This window comes from Mercenaria mercenaria, chromosome 3, assembly GCF_021730395.1.
Source record: "Mercenaria mercenaria strain notata chromosome 3, MADL_Memer_1, whole genome shotgun sequence".
Classification (NCBI taxonomy): Eukaryota; Metazoa; Mollusca; class Bivalvia; order Venerida; family Veneridae; genus Mercenaria; species Mercenaria mercenaria.
In genome coordinates this window covers 24801647-24825634 of record NC_069363.1, presented here as the reverse complement: position 1 = coordinate 24825634, position 23988 = coordinate 24801647, and the positions used below count along the sequence as shown (strand labels likewise).

Sequence of the window (23988 nt, the reverse complement as noted above, 5' to 3'; positions counted from 1 at the left end):
AACTTAAGGAGATCATTTTGTAGCCTTTGACAATCAGAGTGGGATATTACCGCGAGATAGATGGCCGTGTCATCTGCGAACAGACGCACCTGGGATGTGACCATGTCGGGGAGGTCATTACCATGTCGGGGAGGTCATTAATATATAGTAGGAAGAGGAGGGGCCCTAGAACAGATCCCTGTGAGACACCGGACGTGACTGGGACTTGATCAGAAGTAGTGCCTTCAACTACTACTGATTGGTATCTGCCTATAAGGAATGATTGTATCCAAGCCACGATTTGGTCACGCACACCGTGTTCTTGGAGCTTGTATAATAGTTTTAAGTGATTGACCTTGTCAAAGGCTTTACTAAAGTCAAGCAGGATAAGGTCGGTCTGTTTACCTATAGAAAGATTTTTCGCTAGATTGTCTACTAACTCAATGAGCTGGGTCTCACAGGACCGTCTTTCACGAAACCCGTGCTGCAATTCATAGAGTATGTTATGTTTTGTGAAGTGTGTGGATAGGCTAGATGCTATGACATGCTCCAGGAGTTTACATAGAACACAGTCATGTTAATGATATGGGCCTATAGTTAGCTGGATCACTAGTATCACCTTTCTTATACAGAGAGGCGACGTTCGCCTTCGTCCACTCGGACGGGAGTTGACCAGAGTTTAGGGACTTTTGGAATAGCAGTGATACTATATCAAGGATCTCATGGCGGAGTTCCTTAAGGGCAATTGGCTCAATCTTATCTGGGCCGGCAGCCTTATCCACTTTGAGGTTTTGGAGTAGTTTCAGGACACCATTTGGGTCTATTTTTATGTTCGGCACCGCTGAGTATTTTGGGTTCCTTATAGAATTTTTGGACAGCTGGGACAATGATAGTGGGGAGTTGCCGGAGAAAACAGACTGGAACTGTTTATTCAAGATATTTGCTTTACCTAGATTATCTGAGGTGAGGGTACCACTGGACTGATCTTTTAGTGGGGAAATACCTTGGCTGTCTTTATACATTTTTACAAAATTTGCTATATTTTATGTATATTGAAAAAAAGTTTTATCAAATGAATATCTCCCGCCATGACAACGATGTAAACAGGGGTCATCTCATTCACACGAAAATTACATAAATAAAATATTACTGCTCATATGTTTTTCGCTCGATATTTTGGTTGAACCTAACCCTAACCCTGGTTCTTCAAAAAGATGTGATTGGATATACATGTTTCGATTTATGGAAGGCCGTACACGTCATAATGTTATAAGGGAAAACAATTGGTGTTCTCTAACCTGATGAGAAGTTCTATGCACATGTTGGATGATTAACTAAAGAAAACTTTGAAGAAAAAAATGTAAAAATAGGATCGCTTAAACCTATATAAGATTACTGTCTTTAGTGTCTGACATGTTATCTTATTAAAAGAATCCACATTAATTATCATCACTCAAATTTTTGGTGTGTGACATAAACACGGTGCCTATACCACGTGACTTTTATGGCTATGTGTGGGTATAAAAAACATAAACAGTCGTCGATTCAGGTAACATTTTTCATGATAACTTTCTTAATCCTGCACCAATTTTATTCAAATAAAGACGAGGGCCCGGCCATAAGAAAGATACAATCACGGCCCATCAGTTTGAAAAGAATAAATTCGTATTTTTGTCGAAAAATGTAACCGCACATTTTTTTTGTCAGATTGCCGACGTGCTATGTGTGGGTGCATTCTGTTAAAATCGTTTATATAACTCTTAAAAATGCGTTCAGCGACAGGGCAAATGGAACCGAGAATGTAATTTTACCTTGTTTGACAGTTGCAAAATGATCGTTAAGAAATATAGCGTATTCCTCTCGTTTTTTAAATAAATAAAAAAATGCTATGTGTGGGTGCCGCTCAATTTATGCTATGTGTGGGAGTAAACTCATAAAAATGATACCGTTGCTTGAGATACTTGCACTAAGTGAATGTTACATTCATAGAAGAAATGAGTATCCATCTAGCATAACTGATCTTTTTTATATTTATTTAGAAAGTCGCTGTGTTATAGAGAATAGCGCGTCAAATTCATTGTTGTTATTGATTACGAGCGCGTGTTATCAAACATCTTTGTAGGCATAACGCATGTTATTTCGTGTTATAACATCTGCAGAATCTCGAGGGATTGGTTGGTACCCCAGCCCGTTACTGCGAGGGTACCAACGATTCCCAAGGGATTCTAAAGATGTTATAACACGAAAAGAATATGCGCTAACGCTATTCTAGCATAAAACGCGTTAAAAACGGGAAAATGAATATATTGTTCCTCAATGTCATTGAATTTCCATGAAATGCGCGGTAAAGTCTACGTTGTTTTGTCACGTTGACGTCATTTCATTTTGAATTATTCGTTTTGGGGCTGTAATCAGGTAATGCGTTACGCTCTGCCATGGAACGTGCATATATATAAAGGTGTTATAACAGCACATGAGCGCGAGAATCTCTCTGTTAACACCCGTTTTCTCTCCTGTTAAAACACCCCCGAAAAGTGACAATAACAGCAGTTTTATGCTAGAATAAACGGTAGTTTTAAAGGGCAGTATGTGTGACAATATAGTGTAGAGCATAGATCGTAGCCTTGGATGCTGCTCCATTGTAAATTCCACTGCTCACCTAGTTCGTGGTTTGTTGCAGCTAAAATGGCATTTATTGTAGCTTTGCGCTATACGTTTGAAACAACACAAATTACTACTACTTCAGGGTTGTAGTTCAAACCACTTTTCAAGCATAAAGAAAGGGCTTCAATCCCTCCAACGAAAGTAAAGTACCTGCGATAGTGCATGTAAAAAACTGCTATTAAATTCATACCACACACATAACGCATGGAGTCATTTCATCAGAGTCGTTATTCATACTTAGATCACTGTACGTAAGTATTGCGTCTTAACTGTTCACACGAAAATATAAACACATAGTTAAGAAATGATATTTTGACAAAAGTTTATATACAGAAACAGTAAAAAGGTAAGACAATATGGTGAACTCTTCCGTGCCAAACAACAAGGTGAATCATATTGCATGGAGAGTTTACTTGCCTGATTACTCATTTTACTATTGAAAATATTTTGTATATAAACAATGTTCAAAATATCGTCTGTGACTAGGTGAGCAGTGGAATTTACAATGAAGCAGCATCAAAGGCTACGATATGTGCTCTACACTATATTGTCACACATACTGCTCTTTAAAACTACCTTAGGGACACTGATTCAATTGCGTGTTTATGAAAAACGTTGTTTATGCATCAAGATAAAAAACAACACTTAAATCAACTGAAGGAGATTGGAAATAAATCATAAATTTTACTTCAAACATATTTCCGAGTTTTAACGTTTAAATAATTATGTTTGATAACACGCGCTCGAAATCAATAACAACAATGAATCTGACGCGCTATTCTCTATAACACAGCGACTTTCTAAAAAAAAAAAAAAAAAAAAAAGATCAGTTATGCTAGATGTATACTCATTTCTATGAACGTAACACGAGTAAGTTAAAACTCACTTAGTGCAAGTATCTAAAGCAACGGTATCATTTTTATGAGTTTACTCCCACACATAGCATAAATTGAGCGGCACCCACACATAGCATTTTTTTTATTTATTTAAAAAACGAGAGGAATACGCTATATTTCTTAACGATCATTTTGCAACTGTCAAACAAGGTAAAATTACATTCTCGGTTCCATTTGCCCTGTAGCTGAACGCATTTTTAAGAGTTATATAAACGATTTTAACAGAATGCACCCACACATAGCACGTCGGCAATCTGACAAAAAAATTTGTGGTTACACTTTTCGACAAAAATACGAATTTATTCTTTTCAAACTGATGGGCCGTGATTGTATCTTTCTTATGGCCGGGCCCTCGTCTTTATTTGAATAAAATTGGTGCAGGATTAAGAAAGTTATCATGAAAAATGTTACCTGAATCGACGACTGTTTATGTTTTTTATACCCACACATAGCCATAAAAGTCACGTGGTATAGGCACCGTGATAAAAATCGATAGCAGTGTCTGACCGTGAGGGGAATTTGAGGTCAACAACAACAACAACTGCAAAAAATAGTGTCCGGACATAAAACTTGGTTCATGTAGTAACTTAAATGTGTTTGACAGTTATATATTCTCATATAAAATAGATTTTCTGACAAGGAAGAGTTATATTGTGTGAGTAACTCTTGATTAGCCTGTAAATCTCAGATAATTATTAATTTTGTAGCTTAGTTTCGGATAGACTTTGATTCGGAAGATACATCACTGACACATTAGGAAGTAGCTACGAGTCTGGTAACCGGACCTTTAAACAACACATATAGGCAGATCACTGCCAAATCAAATGTAAGCCTCCGCTGGTCTCACAAGTAGTCCAAATAATATGAAATTAGGCGCTGCCTATCTGACTGGAAAACCTAGTCATACTGATTCATTCTTTTTTTCTGCATAAATTGTTCTTTCTGATATTTTCAGTTTTGACAGTAAGCCTGATGGTTTTGCTCTTGTTATAAAAATTAACAAAGGAAAATGTTTTAAAATGTTTTGTTTAAATGAACGTAGATCTAATCATTTCTTTAAATGTGTCAAGACTAGACAGACAATGGAAAATAGTGTTCATGAGTTACAGATAATAGTGATATTTGAGTGCACAGAATCTAGTCCCAAAATGCACCCATACTGGTACTGATGATAAACTCGGACAGAAAATGACCTGAACCTGTAACTTTCTTATTTCTGCAAATTGTTATCAATCGTTGATATCAAAATTATACTTAACATTTGCTGAAAACTTTACATAATTCAAATTTATATTTAGTAAGCAAACTCACACAAAGTGAGGGCCTGAAAGGGGTATGTAAAATGGGGACTGTACGAACGTTGATAAATTCGACCACTTTGTCATTTACAAAATTTTCCTCATAGCATTATATTGAAACTTTCCCAAAAATGCTGCAACAGTCATTCTGGATCAAATAATGAAAGTTAACCAAAATTTACAGGCAAAACATTGGTTAACTATACACATTATTGATTTCTGTTCCAATAATTGCAAAAATTGTGATAACATCAATAAAAAAAAAAATTGGGCCTAAGCAAAAAAAAAAAAAAAAAATTATTTCAAGCAGCTGACGAGATTCGAACTCGGACCTCGCGCATGGAAAATATGTACGCTAACCACTGGACCACGGTGAAGTGTTACGCCATTTGGAGTTAAAATTATGTATATAAATGAATTTTGTTAGGGCAGCGGGTCTAAATTCGTTTTACATTGACATTTTTGAAATTATTGGCTTTTCTACATTAAAAAATATAAATAAACGATGATTTTATTATTCAAACACTGCTATAATGTAGCCTACATTATTATTCAATATTGGAAACAAAAAGCGGGCTGCTTGAGTCATCCATAAACTCGCTACATGAAGAAACCCGAATAACACCGATTTCCATTAATACCGCGAATTTTCAACTCGATAAAATAATTTGTTTTGATAATGTGGTGCCGGATCGTTCATAAGCAATTTTATTTTATCAAATGTCGTCCTGAAAATTATCTATTGCGCAAACTACACGGCAGCAGTTCCGGGAATTATGGGTAAAAACAACAACAACGAAACGGTGAAGGTATAGAACATATTCCCAAGTTGAACGGTATATAGGTTTACTTTGACATATACACGTACACATTATCTATAGACGGAAAAACCTTCGGTTTTCCCGTATAAATAGTGCTAATCTTTCTCCCTTTCCTCATGCCCTTCCTCAGTAGCATCGTGTTTTCTTTTATTCAACCGTGTTTCAGTATCCCTGGGAGCCCATGAGCCGTCTCGTTAATGATTTCCAGCAAAAATGCATTTAAAATCTTTAACACTTTCAGAAAATTTTAATCTTACCTTAATAAATGTTCCTATTCCTTTCAATCCATGCAATATTTTCAGAATAGCTTTCCAAGTTCTAAAAAGAAACTAACAGAAAAACAGCACTTGTCAGTTAGATATCGGCCATTTTGGGAATGCCCTTGTGACGTCACACCAAGTTATTTGTCACATCACGTGACTTTCATTGAGGAAATGTAAACAAAGCAGACGTAAATTTTATCCTGAAAAATAATTTTTTATTACAAAGAATCTTCGATGAATCTTTTGAGGATGGGAATAAAAAGTAAGTTTTAGTTGATTCAAAATGAAATTATGCTGATAATTCATGTTTTCACTGCATAATTCATCATCTTCTTCCAAGAAAAATTTAAAATGAAAGTAAAAAGTTTTTCCACAGTTTGCACATGTGCGATGAGAGATCTCGCGAGAAAGAAGTAAAAACTAAACCTGGTAACGGGTCATGGGAAGGGACGGCTCAAGGGCTTCCGACAATATGTATCACTTAGCATTCTATCAAAATCGGCATGTTCCTATCGCGTGCTAGGTAAAAATGGTGGCGTAAGAATTTAATATCTCGAAAAGAGATATTGAAAGAAGCGAAAAGGAGTAAATTCATTGGGTTGTATTTAACGAACTGTAGTTTTCTTATATAAAAGTTAACACCCCCTTTTCTTTTTGTTTTTCAAAAGTAGAGATATAGTTCTGCATGGGAATATAAGTCTCTAAAAATCTGATATGCTAGAAAATGTCAAAAAAAACGTTATAAAGTAAGCGGTTTTTTATTTTATTTGAAATAAAGAACAGTCGGATTTAGTGGTGTTCAGCCTAATTTGGCTGTCAAGAGGTTGGGTTATTGATATTCAGTTGGTGTTTTAAGATTTACCTCGAAGTTAATTGCTGTCTATGATAAAAGGAAGTGTCCAGCATTCTAGCAGTCAGGTAACAGGACTCCTAGCCTGTCCTCCAGGGGTTTTCTTGGCATCTGGTAATCAGTTTATTTATGAATTAAGTATTTTTTAATGAAAGTATTGTATTATACTTCACATAATGGGTTGCTAAACTGCATCTAATCAACGCTTGTTTAAAAATGCTACTGATTATAGATGAATTGCTGTTGCTGTTTAAAAGAGTTCCAGTGTTGTTGTTTTTTTTTTTTTTTTTTGTTGTAAGGTAGATGCTAAGACAAATGTTGACAAACAAAAGTTTCAAAGATGATGGCAAAGATGAAATGCTACAATTTAGAGGATGTGGTGTACAGGAAGTAATGAGAAGTATTAGAAACTTCTCTATTAACATAGTTATGACACATCTAGATTTTAATAAACATGATCATAAAGTAAGACTTTATTATTATTTATTAAATTTGCATAAAGAAAGTTTCAGTTATGCTAAAACATTCGCTTTACTGAACATGTTTTTAAACTTTTTATACGTCCATCTCTAAAAGAGACAATGTTTGTGGGCATAATATCTCAGCCAATTTCGATAACCAGCCAAATCGCCCCAGGCACTCTTTGAAGTTGGATTATGGCCCTTGAATTACTCGAAAAACTGCGAATTTAGCCTTGTCCACTTCCTAAGTCAAACTGTTTTCATCCGATCTTCACGAAACTTGCTGCCAATGTTTGTGGGCATAATATCTCAGCCACTTTCGATAACCAGCCAAATCGCACCAGGCACTCTTGGATTATGGCCCTTGAATTACTAAAAAAACTGCGAATTTAGTCTTGTCCACTTTCTTAGTCAAACTGTTTTCATCCGATCTTCACGAAACTTGCTGACAATGTTTGTGGGCATAATATCTCGGCCAAGTTTGATAACCACCCAAATCACCCTAGGCATTCTTGGATTATGGCCTTTGAATTAGGCCAAGTTCGATGATGGGCATATTTTGTGACAGTCTGGCACTCTTGTTATACTTATTTTTTTCCGTTTTCATCATCTCGCCATTAAAATATTCGTCAAACTACGTTTTTACATGTTGAACTAGCTTTTGTACAAAGGTAAATATTGCTATATTGGGCAAACAAAAAATGATACATTTAATTTTAATTCATTATAACCTATTCATAAACAAACTGATTACCAGATGCCTAGAAAAGCCCCAGGTAATTGTGACTGCACTTTGCAAAATAATGTAATAATAAAGTACCAAGTATGAACTTTTCATATAAAACTATTTTCAATACTGCACTAATATGATACTTCCTAACAGTTGAAGGGTAATGAAATATAGTTTCTCATTTGTATGAAAGTATCTAATTGAGTACAGCATTAAATGCTGTGCCAACCAAACACTGTATTTCTATACAGATTAATATTTTATTGGTATAGAATAATATAGAACAGGTATATATTTGAAAAATATTTTCCTATGGGTAGGGTAGGCTAAGTTAGCCAGACATGTTTGAATTTTAGGTAACTCTGTACACAACTTTTTGAAACATAGCAAGAGTTTTTCCCCATTAACAGCACATCGCACAGATATTAACATCTGTCAAAGCAAGTCTGTGGGGCATATGCATTTTGGATTTTACCCTTGTTCTCACGCCTAGTATGTTTGTTGTTGTCTTACATCACATTATAACTTTCTGTAACAAAATGTATGTTTTTGTTATTGCACAAAACGTCTTTTTTGGGCCCTCCAAAATTTTTGCTTGAGTTACTTAGATTTTACCCTTATCCCTACATCTGTCCATCCATCCATCCATCCAACTTTATGTCATGCATGTCTCAAAAAGTATTTTACCTTGAGTCAAGAAACCATATAGGAATATTATTCAGCATGTGAAATTGTCTACCAGTGGTTTTATTTCGGAATTCTTTCAGTAAGAACAGAGTTATGGCCCTTGACAGTCAAATATATGCATATAGGTCAGAGACCACCAATTCAAAAAAGTACAGGGAACTTACTGGGAATGAGGTAAGTGTATACCTGGGAATAAGGTAACGTCTGTGCGTTCTGATTGGTCAGTCATCTAAACAAACCCAGGAAGTGATTATTTTTTCAAAATTCATATTTTTTCACTGCATTTACAGTATTTCATTATACATTTTGACAAAATTTGCTTCATTTTATGTGTATTGAAAAAAAGTTTTATCAAACGAATTTCTCCCGCCATGTCAATGATGTAAACAGGGGGTCGTCTCATTCACACGAAAATTATTTAAATAAAGTATCACTATTCATATGTTTTTCGTCCGATATTTTGGTAGAACTAAGATAGTTCTTGAAAAACTTGTAATTAGATATACATGTTTCGATGTATGGAAGGCCGTACACGCCATAATGTTACAATGTAAGTCTATGGGAAAACAATTGGTGGTCTCTAACCTAAAGGGCCTAAAACTTTTTCACACATATCTCAAAAAGTGTTTGCCCAGGTCATGAAACCATGCAGAATACTTTTTCAGCATGTGAAGTTGTGCACCTTCAAATTCCTGGGTTTTTTAGGGTTATTTCACTCATCTGTATCCATACCAGGGCATCCCTTGATAACTAAACCCCCTGAAAGTTTACTTAGTATTGCATTGTGAGCAAGTAACATAATTATGTCTCCCCATATGTGGAGAGATATATTGATTTTGTCAGTCTGTCTGTTTGTCTGTCACAAAAGTTTGTCTAGAGTATCCTTCTAAATTCACTGATGGTATTTCATCCAAACATTTGAAGGGATGCTTGTTTTGTCCAGTGTAAGCATTTTGTGTTGAAATAATTTTGGTGAAGTTACAGCCACTTCAAGGTCAGTTTTCCTGCAGCTTGCCTATTTGAAGAATTAGGAAGGTTATTTCACTTGCCCTGGGCATTGGCTTTAGTTAAAGTTTTTTATGAAGTTCAGTATCTTCATCAATTGAAAATTGCTGTACTTTCCCGTAGTGACAGTGTTCATTAGTATGGTAAGTTGTGTAATTGTGACTGCAATATTTCCAGAATTATGCCTCTTTTAACTTAGATTTTTTTAAAAAGTTTTTATAAAGACCAGTATCTTCTTCATTCGTAACTTAAGATATTCAGTTGAAACTTGCTTTACTTGCTTATAGTGACAATGTACTTTAGTTTGACAAGATGTATAACTGTACTTGCGATATTTTGAGAATTATTCCCCTTTTTAATTCAGAAATTTTGGTTAAAGTTTTATAATGTCAGATATCTTCTTCATTACCTAAGATACTCAGTTGAAATTTTCTGTACTTGAGCATAGTCTCAATGTACTTTTGTGTGACAAAATGTGTAACTCTACCTGCACTAGTTATTTCTTTAGAAATTTTAGTTAGTTTTTCAAAGTGTACAATACCCTGTTTTAAACTGTTGCAGATTCTACATTAATCCGTTACACTCATCTTTCAAATAATTACACAAGGTTACAGCATCAACTCCCATAACTCTTATATAAATGGTAACAACATTGGTTGAAGTTTTGCACACAAATTGCTCTCTCCGGAGTCAATGCAGATATTGAATTGAGACTTTATACAAGTTACTTAGGTGGATAAAACATGGTGAAAGGTGCAAGTCCAATAACTCTGATTTGTATTTTGGCAATTTTTAGGGACCTTTTTGTATTTGGAAAATGCAGGTTAAAGATTTGCATGGAAATTACTGTCTCTAAAACTAATGAAGATATTTGGTTGAAACTGCAATCAGGTGTTGGGTGCTGTTGAACAAGATGACAGCATTAAGTCCCATAACTCTTACACAAATTTGGACAATATACCTATTTTCAGATTGAAAATCCTTTTTTACTGACAAGTGTGTGCTATCGTGAGACAGCTCTTGTTAGATTAGCGGTCATTTTTCATTAAAAGCATTAAAAGCATGATATATTATAAGAATCTTTCACTGGTTGCAGGTATAGATGGGAATATCCGGCACGAAGGTAACTTTTTAGGCGGTAACGAGGCTTCTGCCGAGTTACCATCTAAACAGTTACCTGAGTGCCGGATATTCCCATCTTTACCCACAGCCAGTGATTGATTCTTTTTCTTGCATGCCTTATTCTTCAATCTGTAGAAGATATAAAGAAAAATGAAGGTTTTTCTTTAAAGCACTATTTTGTTATAGTAGCGTATGAATTTACGCACCCCTGATGAGTTTTTCTAGCACCGGAAAGGCATGGGAAAATCCTGTCCGGTATGCAAGAAAGAGTTAATAAAGGGAGGTAAAATAATTGAAAATATTAGAATTATTGTTTTAAACTAAATATCAGATTGTCAGTTCATAAATGTAATGATAAGAAAATAAGAAACTGTTGGAAAATCTGTAAGATGAGGGAGACTTGTATTTCTGTATAAGTAATCTTGTATAAATCCTAAATTAAATTTTGGAGAGTGTAAATACATTTGTAAGCGTTTTTCTCAAAGAGAACTTACAAGGACATACTTATTTGATGTCATAGTTGTTTTGTGGCCATTCTGTCCCATAACAAGTGGTCTTTCCCACAAATTGTAGTTTTGTATTTGTTGAATGAATTATTGCCTCTTAAGGTTAAAGTTAAGGTGACAGCATACTTAATACCTATTCTTGTGTGGGGCATATGTATTTTACAAACAGCTCTTGTTCATTTTTTGTTGATTAGTTATGTTTACATAATGTTTTTTTTTTTAATTTTGGTTATTACCCTTTATAAGTATAATTTGTGGGAACAGTTGCTTGGTATAAAGTTTGTTAGAAGTGAAATAAAAATCATGAAGTTAAGTCAATTTAAGGGGAAAACTATGATATTTTATGAGGGGAAGGCAGTCAGCTGTGGGTGGGAGGGCAGTCTGCTGTGGATGGGAGAAGAGATCTGATATTGATGGACTTATTGTTGGTGATTATTCACACTTGTTTAAAGGTCCAATACTAAGGAAAGTGAACATTTTAATTTCTTTTAAAAAGCACAGAAACTATTTCATTTTATTGGAAAATGAAAGTTGGTATGTAGAAATTCGAAATAAATCGCAGTATATGTACAATTATTTTTCTATGAAGTATGAAGAAAGTTAAAAAGACCTGGGGGGGTCATTCTGTCGATTCATTGGAATTTCAACATAATACGCATACATTTCTTTGAGTTCCAAAGACCTTCTGTAAATTTTGACCTGCCAATCTTCATTATTTAGTGTCTTGCAGAAGTCTATGCACTGGCTATGAAAAAAATTGCCAACTCACTTTCCCTTAGTAATGGACCTTTAAATTCATGAGAGGGTGCCTCAGTGGCCGAGTGGTTAAGGTCAAATCACTTGCCCCTCACCAATGTGGGTTCGAGCCTCACTCGGGGTATTGAATTCTTAATGTGAGGAAGCCATCCAGCTGGCTTACGGAAGGTCGTTGGTTCTGTCCAGGTGACTGCTTGTGATGAAATAATGCATGGAGGGGCGCCTGGGGTCTTCCTCCACCATCAAAGCAGGAAAATCGCCATATGACCTAGAATTTTGTTGGTGCGACGTTAAACCCAACAAAACAAATAAATAAATTAAATTTATGAGTGCCATTTTTAGAAAATAATCATGACTATTACGAGCAGTAATGATTTCAGATTTAATCTTTGTGTAGTTATCACCTTAATTGTGTGTAATTTTCACTTATTAAAATGACAGAAATATTTGTCCTGAAATTCATTTGAAGGTTTAAAGTACATATTGTTTTTATAAGCCTGTAGAAGTATGAAGGTGTAGGTAAGACAAACATTACAAAGCTTTTCTTCTGTTTTCCTCTTCTTGCCAATCTTTTCATGTTGAATTGATTCAATTATATTATGTTTTCTTTTACTGCAGATCTCTCCTTAACAGATGACCTAGCATTGTGTCGCCATTGTGTTTCTGTCCAGTTTTAGGTGAACATTTAATGTCCATAAACAAACAAAATATTTCAATTAATCCTCAATAAAAACTGTCCTTTTCACACCGCCACTTCAACAGATATATCTGTTATGCCCTAACGCAATTTTACATGCTATAGTGATCAATTTAAGATTCGGTTCAAATTGGATCAACATGGAGATGCGACTAAGCGGTACACTGCACCAGAAAGATTGCTGGAGGCTCAATGACCACTTTAGCTTGGTCATACCTAAATGTCTGGCATTTCTCATCAAACCACTTGATTTTACTTGACTAATTTGTTGTGTTATTGGTGACCTAATAAATGAAATTTTATTTTGATTAAAGTGGAATGTCCCCAGTCTGTTGTCACTATGTTTTGAGAGGAGGGGGGAGGGGGGGGGGGGAATCGAAGATCTTATATTTGACAAAGTAAATGTTTACAATCTTCATATTTCATTTTGCTTGAATTGCAAAAATAAAGGCACCAAAGTTACAATAATGCAGTCTGAATAAGTGATAATGTGCTGTTGTTTTGGAGACCATTTTATAGATGACATTTGTTCTGTTTGGTGAACTGAATGCCCAGGAAGGCGATTTGTATGAGCGAATAAATAGCTTTTCCAATCATATTCTGTTGTTCATTTTACATTTCTAAATAAACAGTAAAAAGGACATTCTACTTAAATTCTGTATTTAATAAGTTTTAATATTTGGTAGACACTATTTCTTGTTCTTGAAAAAATCTTGTGCGGTATGAGGAGACATTCTCTCTTGAACCTCTTTGAAAGAAATTTTCCTTCGATTGCTTATATTCAGCTGTAGCAGGTGCTATAATTTATTAACTGTACAGAATGGGGGCTTCCATCAGTAAATAGTACACAGTTACTGTTGCCAGCATAGCAAACATATGGAATGCCGTTTACTATTTATTTATATTTTGTGGTATCCTAAATAATTCATTTATGAATATCACACATTCATTTTGTGAAATCATTAATTCATTTATGGATTTCACAAATTCATTCTATAATATCATTGTTTATTTTGGATATCAAATGCATTTATAGATATTTTATTATTTAATATCTTACAATCAGTTTTATTTTATGATACCGGTATCTATGATTCAGTTTAATGATCTCTTTAATTTGAAATATCCATAATCACAAAATGAATATAAGATATCATTAAATGGAAATATGGATTTCATTAAATAGATCCATTCTGGGATATCACTTAATCTATTCATGGTGTCATTGAACAAATTTTTCATATAAATGTTATTTAATGATTTTATTATATTTGTTATTGATATCCAAAAAAAACAACGGTTTTGGATATCTTGAAATATTTTTTATGATATTTTTAATAAATAAATACTGTTTGATAGGAATGATTTATGTCAATAAAATCATATATTAAGGATACCATAAAAACACACATGCTTTGAGATATCCTTAAATCATGTATTGATGTCATTAAATGTATTTTCAGATATCATTGAATGATTTATGATATCATAAAATCAAATTAGGTTTGAAATTAGACATATCAAACACGCTATTTTGTGATAGTACCAGTATTTTACGATATCATTTAAGGATATCATGAAATAAATTTACTGACATCTTGAATTATGATAAGTGATACATGTATCATAAAATATACTATATAAGATCAAGGGGTCATGTGTCACCTGAACCATTTTGCTACATTTTCACCATTTTTTCATGTGGCCGTTAAAGTGAGGCTATTGTTTTACATAAAAGTCAAATATATTGTATTTAGTTACTCTCTAAGTTTTGCACTGAAGGTGGCCCGAAATTGTTTTAAGCTAGTGTGACCCCAGAAGCTATCATAAAATACATTTAATGATGTCATACATTTTTGTAAAATGAATTACATGATATCACAGAATATTGAATAAATGTTAAAATGACACTCCAAACAAACTGTTAAAGTAAATATTATGTACGTAGGTTGCTTGTACAATATATATAGGTTATAAGTTGAATACAGCAGTTTTAAGATATTAATTTTGAGCGGCTTACAGTTAGCCCCTACTCAGGTACAGACTGTTATTGGGTGGAGTCTTAAATCGTAACATTTAACAATTAAATTTAATACATACAGTTGATGAAACAGAATGGCCAGATATGAATGAAATGGAGCAATTCCATTGGCAGAGCAACTTGAGTGAACTGTAAAGATTGAAACAGTCAAGATAATAGACACACATTTTTTTCGAATTGTGTATGTTATTCTATACCATTATGTAATCGATACAGGTTGTCTTTAATCAGCAAAGTTATGTGACCATTGACCTATCAGTTACTGTTTCACATTGTTTGAAAGTCATACAGATATCATTGTAACTACCCGGTCATATTATTTACCCATAGCAAACAATAAGGCCAGCACGGAAAATAACTTTGTCATAATGATTCAGCAAATTCTGTATTGTTTCAGTTTTATTTAGCAAATAGTATATCAATTTATTTTAAATCTTACGTAGAGATATTTCTCGCAGCTTATTTTTAATCATTATTTGGGTCTCAAAAGTGCAGTATGCATCATATACACACTTGAAATAAACTCCACTTATAATTTGAAATGCATTTTCCATTCAATTCTTGAGTTATAAGAGACTATATATATATATATATATATATTGCATTACATGTACACAGTAAGTTTACAGAAATATCTGCAAGACAAAAACATGAAGAAGCTGCAATATTAAAGATTTATTGTTCAACTTTACAATACTACATAGGTTATTATGTCAAGTGTGCAAATTGTATGAAGCAGTAATACAAAGTAGAGCCAGTATTGTGAGAAAATAGGGCCAGTATTAGAAAAGAGGGCTAAAGTGAGAAAACAGAGATATTAATACAAGAAAACAGGGCAAATTCAGAATTTAAGCATTTTTATTAGTTGAAGAGATTGGGTGACATTTATGTGCCATTATTTTGTCCTGAGTTATGGCCCTTTTTAGGACTTTGAAAGTGTACAACTGCATCCTCCTGCAGTTTCTGTCCAACTGAAATTAAACTTGATTTATATGGTGGCCTAATGGATAAGGCACCTGCCTCGCAGTCGGGAGGCTGAAGGTTCGAGCCCTGTCAGAGGCGGGTCTTGTTACTGAAGAGAGACCGGTTGGTGAGCCGCCAGCTAGTTAAATAATGGTTACGGATTGCCTACCTGCCTGGTGCCTGGCATTAAAAAATAGGAATCGGGAAGTAATGCTGTTCAGTGTATGTAGGTGTCTCATAATCCAAATTGGCTGTCCCTTTCAGTAGGGGTGACACTATAATAAACAAACACTTTACTTGGCTTTACTTTATATTGGCAGGATGTTTTGATTTTATTTTTTTAATATCGTTAGAACGCCCATTTCTGGTAATATTTTTCTGCAGTTATGGCTCTTTTTTCGGGACATTAAAATATTACACCTACAACAGAACATTATGTAATCAACTCCTACAGTTTCAGTTAACTGAAATGAAACTTGGGATACATCCACATACCATTTTGTCTAGAGTTTATTGTGTTGATTTTATTTAAGTTATGCCCTATTTCATGATTTAATTGAAATATTATTCTACCAAGTATTTTCAGAAGGCGTGTGTCATACAATGTGGACTGAGGCTGTCTTATTAAAAGGATGGCAACTATAGAGTATCAGATTATAAAATAAGCCAAATGAGTAATGTTAATGAAGTGTTGATTTCATTCTTATTTCATATTTTCTCATTGAAATGATAGATCTGGTTAGAAAATAATAGCTTCACTGTAATGAATTTCAGATCTCAGTTTGAGAATGTCAAAAAGAATGTAGGTTTTGACTGCAAGCGTCATAGACCAACATTTCCACAACAGACGATTAAAACTTTGAAGGCCTTTCATGAGGTCATTGAAGTTAAAATGTAGTACAGTTTAAGCATACTTTCCGTTATATTACTGGCTTACTTTTTCTGTATATGCTTACAAGGCATTATGCATTATTGATAATTTATGTATCAAGTTTCAGATACGTTAAGTTTGCACTGATACCACACTTTTATCATTACAGACTAAAGTATTCATACCTTGTACCAATAAACCACCATTTATAGGCACTTGTCAATCTGTGTTAAATTTAGATCGGTGACCCTCACATTACCTTATATCGCAATGAGATATTACTTCCCAATACAGGTTTAATAGTATAGTGTTGTACCGCTATATAATTTGTTTGGGATTTAACCGCTTTTGCATTTATGTTTCACTTTCGTTTGTCGGTTACCTGCGTTCAGCCATGTGTAGATTTTGTCTCACGTTTTCACCTACACTGAGCATGCGTGAAAATATACTGTGTCATTGTAATGATAAAATGATTGAGTGCGGTTACGATTATGAAGCCGTGTTCCTAGTCATTGACATTATAATGGTTTATGATCAAAATGCTCATTGTTATATCAAACTCTTGCTTCCATTGACAGCAAAATATATTGATTTTATGTCATTTATATATATATATTTTTTTTTTTTATTTTGGTTGAGATTGAATTTTATGTAAATTGTTCAGAATAACAGAATAAAATTACAAGACTGTAACGCTGTGACCTTATTGGTTTTCACTGTGAATAGCAATATATATGTAACGTTTAATGTACAGGTTAAGTTATCCATGCAGTGACATTGTTTTTATAATTCATCTGTGTTGGTTAAGGGAAATTCGCCCAGATTCTTCATTAATTGTCAGCTTGCATTTTCCAACTTTGTGAAAATATCTGTAGAGTATTAAATAAATCTTATTTAAGCTAATATATTTGCTGTAAGGTACAATTTGTACTACTTTTTATCACAATATTTACAACAATGCTTGTTCATTTAGAATGTGCACATACTGCCTGAAACTCCTTAGATCAAACAGTTTCCACTTTCGAGGCAAGGTTCTTACAGAAAAAAAGAAAGCATCAACAACAAACAAACAAAATTTTTTGAAAAAAAAAGTAATTTCCTCTTTGTAGGCACAATTTGTTTTAACCAGTCATGATCAATATTTGCCTGGTATAAATTGTTACAAAGTCAAGTTGACTGATTATATAGAAGTTTAGAGGAAGTATTATCCTCTTATGGGAACAAAATACATGCAAAGTTACCATACATTATAAGCATGTTTGTGAAATGATAAATGCTGTTGCCACTTGATAAATCACCCTGTAGATATTTGAATACATGTAATTCTATTTCTTTATTAATGAGCTGAATACAACTTTGTGAATAAAGTTTATGCAGACAGTTTGCATGAATGCAAAACAATATTTACATTGCTTCTGCATTCACAATGATGTACTTTTATGATAGGGCAACTCCTGATGCACATAAACAGTACTAGATTATCTGTGATTGTTTAAATACGTCACATTGCCCTATTAAATGAGATAAGTGCATTTTACTGGATGTTACCCACAGAAAAGTGTTTTGTGAGTGACGTAAGAACAATGCTAGTCTAACAGCCACCATTAACCTTTAGCCTGCTGGCGGCAAGTGATTCTGCCTTTGCGTCCAGTGCAGACCAAGGTCAGCCTGCACATCCGTGCATGTCTGATCATGGTCTGCACTGTTCGCTATTCAGTCAGTAAATTTTCAGTACAATTTCTCCTTCAAATAATAAATGGTACTACCAAAATTGAAAGATAGACCAGTCCATTTTAGAAATTTAGCAGGGAAGGGTCAGTTGACGATTTTCTTGTTTTAGATATTTACAACTTCAGGAGTTTGCAACACAAATTTTAAAGAAGGAAATTAATTTTCATTTGGGTAAAAAATGTTGCTGGCAAACGCGCACTTTTAACATCCGGATGTATTTCATATCCCATCCGGATGTATTTCGTATCCAAATTGTATACTACTGAAACCACAAATTTTATAAGAAGTAATGGAAATTGAATGATTTTCCTCCAGTTTATGGAATGTCATTATTTTACTGAAGTTTTGGTTGTGCTGACATGTTTATCCATATCAAATCATGCAAGGCATATATCCCTTCCTGTCCAGCTGGAGGAAGCCGTCTGTATATGAGGTAGATCTCACAGAAGTTTTTGAGAAAGTAATAATTATGGAAAACTTCGTTTATTTTCAGAAAAGATCATTCTGCAGAATCTATTGGACAAGAATCTGATTGGCTACATGTATGCTGTTATATTTACTATTAAGGTATGCAAGTTTCTCATAAACCAAAGTTATACCTTTTAGACAGGCATTCTTACCTGTTGTCTAACCACTATATGTTTTAGCTAAGCCTTACATGGTGCTGTGTGTTAATTTATTTACTGTAAAATTTTATTCATCCCTGTTGCTTCTGTCATTTTTAGCTTGACTATTCAAAGAATAGGTAGAGCTATTGGATTCACCCGGGCTTCCGCGTCCCGCTTTGGTTAATTTTTATGCCCCTGAAGGGAGGCATATAGTTTTTGAACCGTCTGTCTGTCTGTCTGTCGGTCTGTCAGTCTGTCAGTCTGTCCGCAATTTTCGTGTCCGGTCCATATCTTTGTCATCGATGGATGGATTTTCAAATAACTTGGCATGAATGTGTACCACAGTAAGACGACGTGCAGTGCGCAAGACCCAGGTCCGTAGCTCAAAGGTCAAGGTCACACTTAGACGTTAAAGGATAGTGCATTGATGGGCGTGTCCGGTCCATATCTTTGTCATCGATGGATGGATTTTCAAATAACTTGGCATGAATGTGTACCACAGTAAGACGACGTGCAGTGCGCAAGGCCCAGGTCCGTAGCTCAAAGGTCAAGGTCACACTTAGACGTTAAAGGATAGTGCATTGATGGGCGTGTCCAGTCCATATCTTTGTCATCGATGGATGGATTTTCAAATAACTTGGCATTAATGTGTACCACAATAAGACGACGTGTCCTGCGCAAGACCCAGGTTCGTAGCTCAAAGGTCAAGGTCACACTTAGATGTTAAAGGATAGTGCATTGATGGGCGTGTCCGGTCCATATCTTTGTCATCGATGGATGGATTTTCAAATAACTCGGCATGAATGTGTACCACAATAAGACGACGTGTCACACGCAAGACCCAGGTCTGTAGCTCAAAGGTCAAGGTCACACTTAGACGTTAAAGATCATTTTTCATGATAGTGCATTGATGGGCATGTCCATATCTTTGTCATTCATGCATGGATTTTAAAATAACTATGCATGAATGTGTGACACAGTAAGATCAAAGGTCCTAAACTCTAACATCGGCCATAACTATTCATTCAAAGTGCCATCGGGGGCATGTGTCATCCTACGGAGACAGCTCTTGTTTGTATGTAAACCGGTATCTCAGTAACCACTTGTAGGAATGGACTGAATGTGATAAACTGACTTACATTGCACAGGATTCATAATTCTATTTTGCTTTTGTACAAAATTATGCCCCTTTTTTGACATAAATTTTTTGTTAAGTTTTTGTATGTAAGCTGGTATCTCAATACCCACTTACAGGAATAAATCGAAACTTCACACAACTGTTCACTGTCATGATCTGACATGAATTGCACAGGTTCCATAACTCTACTGAGCAATTTTACAAAATTATGCCCCTTTTTCGACTTAGCAGTTTTTGGTTAAGTTTTGGTATGTAACCTTGTATCTCAGTACCCACTAACTGCAATGGATTGAAACTTCATACATTTGTCCACTGTCATGAGCTCATATGCATTGTACAGGTTCCATAACCCTGTTTTGCTTTTTTACAAAATCATACCCCTTTTCCAACTAATATTCAATCAGTTGACAAGGCTGTTGAATAGTCTAGGGTTGCTGTCCTCTGACAGCTCTTGTTTAGACTGATAATACCTGTCCATGACTGAATTAATTTATAGGCGTTTTATTGTTTGTGTCTGCTTGTGCCTGAAATCTTGCAACTTTACCCATAGTGCCTGCTTGTGCCTGAAATTGATGCCTGCCTATGCCTGAAATTTTGCACAAGACAGGAGATTTTCTTTACTATTTCAAACCAACTAATTAAAATTTTGGACATACACACTGTGATGTTATGTTTTTTATCAACACTGAAAGAAACAAGAATTGTATAGTCTGTAGTTTGTGGTAGGTAAAGTATTATATATGAAAGTGAGAAACGATTATTTATTCCAGAGCATTACTCAGTATTATTTATGAACACAGCTGTTTATATATGTTTTTTCAGCCTCACTCGAACAAACAGCTTACTTGGTTGCTTTGCACATGTTGATGTGTCAGTCAGCCGATTTGTCTGTCAGTACAGCAAACGGTTTCTGCTTAATAATTTGAGAACCACTTGACCCAGAACCTTCAAACTTGGTAGCATGATTGGGATTATGAGGTAGATGACCCCTATCGTTAAATAGGTCACGTTGGTCTGCCGGTCTGTCAGTAGAGAAAACAGTTTCAGCTCAATATCTTTAGAAACACTTGACCCAGAACCTTCAAACTTTGTAGCATGATTGGGTTTATGAAATAGATGACCCCAAATATTTTGGGGGTCAGCAGGTCAAGGTCACAGGTGCCTGAACACAGTTTCCTCTCAATAGCTTGGGAACCACATTACCTAGAAACTTCAAACTTGGTAGCATGATTGGGCCTATGAATTGTTTTTAGGGCCAATAGGTCAAAGTTTCTGCAAGGTAAGTTAAGAATCACTTGACCCAGTATCTTCAAACATGATAGTATGATTGGGCTTATAAAGTAGATGATCCTTATTGTGTTTTTGGTTCAGTAAGTCAAAGGTCAAGGTCACAGAAGCCTGACACTTGAAAACTGTTTTTGCTCAATAACTTGAGAACCAGTTGACCCAGTATCTTCAAACTTGATAGTATGATTGGGCTTATGAAGTAGATGGCCCCTATTGTTTTTGGGGTTAGTAGGTCAAAGCTCAAGGTCATAGTGATCATGGGACTGAAAAGGGACAATCTATCATGGGAGGCGTATGTGTTTTACAAACAGCTCTTGTTGAGTTATATACTTTGTCTTAAACAGCATCATATAGGCGATTTTTTCCGGCTGTTGTAAACTGTTGTAAACAGATTTTCTGGGTGAATTCCACAGTATTAAATTCTGAGATTATTTTGTTTGCAGATTTTACCTTCAGGCAGATGAAACTTAGTTAAAGGAGACCATTGGACATGTTCTTGATGTGAAATGGTAAGCAAAGTGAAGTTCTGTCAGAGAAAAACAGTGATGTGATAAAAGCATATTGTTGATAACTAGCTTTTAAGTGACTTCTTACATTGTTGGTCCTGTCAAAATTTGTTTTAACTTGTGTTTTGTAAAACTGGCTGAAGTATAGATTTACTGTAATATGACTTTTTGCAAATAATCCCAGTTTAATACAAAAACATTGTTGAAATACTGGTAATGAACAAAATATAATTAGAAATCATTTAATTTTGTGGGCATAAATTTTCATGGTTTTTGCCCAAAAGGGCTGTTTGAAGGGGACGCATATTTGTAGATTTCATTATAATAGAAATTGCATGTTTGTTCGGATTTACTTTCAGTCTCAGCTGAGTTTGATAATGAAACTTTTTTTCTCATTTCTATCAAAATAGCATGTTAAAGACTAAACTTTAAGTTAATAACTAAATTTAAAGTGAATTTTCAGTATTGATGTTCAGTCTCATTTGGAATTTTAAGCTTGAAGTTTTAGAAAAATTGATATTAATATTTTAAACTCAAACTCAGCTGAGGCCGAAAAATGTTTTGTGAACACGGGGCCAGGAAATCCTTGAAAGTTAGTCCCCGGTGAATATGATTTCTCAGTATATTCTACCATGGTTTATTTTGGCAGTTTTTATAGCCGTTATTCGGCTATATTCCCAATGCCAAAAAGTATGTATTTTTCCCAAAATGAATGCAAAAATTCCCAATCTACATTCTGAAAAAAAAATCATCAAAATTGCACAAAAAATGACCAAATTATGGACAGTTTTGTAATGGAAGTATGTTAAAGAGGTTCTACAATGTGCAACAAGTGAATGAGAAAGTGCTTAAGCACATCCTTACTATATCCTATGGGACTAAGTATTTCCCAATTTGGAACATTTACACGTCAAAATTCCCAATTTTAGGGGTATAGGCTTTGTTCCCAAATTAGCTAGAAAAAAACTTGTCTACTGTTAGGTTTCAGGCCTGCATTTTATACCAAATTCTGTAAAAATGAAGACAAATCAATTTGTTTACTCAGAGTGCAAACCGTTCAACCTTGAACTTAAAATGATGTGCTTATGAGCTTTAATGAATTGAATCTTTATTGCAAAATTTACATAGTGACAAGGTGAGCTTTTGTGATCACCCTTCGTCCGTCGTCAGTCCGTGCATCCGTGCGTGCGTCAACAATTTCTTGTCTGCACGATAGTGGTTTCATTTATGATTTTATTTTAACCAAACTTGCACACAACTTGTATCACCATAAGTTCACGGTTCCTTTCTTGAACTGGCCAGATCCCATTATGGGTTCCAGAGTTATGGCCCCTGAAAGGGCCATAATTAGCTATTTTGACCTTGTCTGCACGATAGCAGCTTTATTTATGATTTGATTTTTACCAAACTGGCACACATCTTGTATCACCATAAGATCTTGGTTCCTTTCTTGAACTGGCGAGATTCCATTATGGGTTCCAGAGTTATGGCCCCTGAAAGGGCCAGAATTAGCTATTTTGACCTTGTCTGCACAATAGCAGCTTCATTTATGAATTGATTTTAACCAAACTTGCACACAACTTGTATCACCATAAGATCTTGGTTCCTTTCTTGAACTGGCGAGATTCCATTATGGGTTGCAGAGTTATGGCCCCTGAAAGGGCCAGAATTAGCTATTTTGACCTTGTCTGCACAATAGCAGCTTCATTTATGATTTGAATTTAATCAGACTTGCACAAAACTTGTGTCACCATAAGATCTCGGTTCCTTTTTTGAACTGGCCAGATCGCATAATGGGTTCCAGAGTTATGACCCCTGAAAGGGCCAAAATTAGCTATTTTGACCTTGTCTGCACAATAGCAGCTTCATTTATGATTTGAATTTAATCAGACTTGCACAAAACTTGTGTCACCATAAGATCTCGGTTCCTTTCTTGAACTGGCCAGATCGCATAATGGGTTCCAGAGTTATGACCCCTGAAAGGGCCAAAATTAGCTATTTTGACCTTGTCTGCACAATAGCTGCTTCATTTATGAATTGATTTTAACCAAACTTGCACACAACTTGTATCACCACAAGATCTTGCTTCCTTTCTTGAGCTGGCCAGA

General features: G+C 34.9%; 1 protein-coding gene across 3 annotated transcripts in view; it reads left to right on the top strand.

Annotated features, from left to right (window-relative positions):
- Nucleotides 1–4052: 4052 nt before the first annotated feature.
- Nucleotides 4053–23988, top strand: part of LOC123525244 (kelch-like ECH-associated protein 1B) — a 71703-nt gene continuing 51767 nt past the window's right edge. For all 3 annotated transcript variants that reach the window (XM_045304131.2, XM_045304129.2, XM_045304128.2), the window contains exons 1-3: nucleotides 4053–4194; nucleotides 18835–18908; nucleotides 21818–21883. The gene's annotated coding sequence lies outside the window, so the exon portion shown is untranslated. The remainder of the gene's footprint in view (nucleotides 4195–18834; nucleotides 18909–21817; nucleotides 21884–23988) is intronic.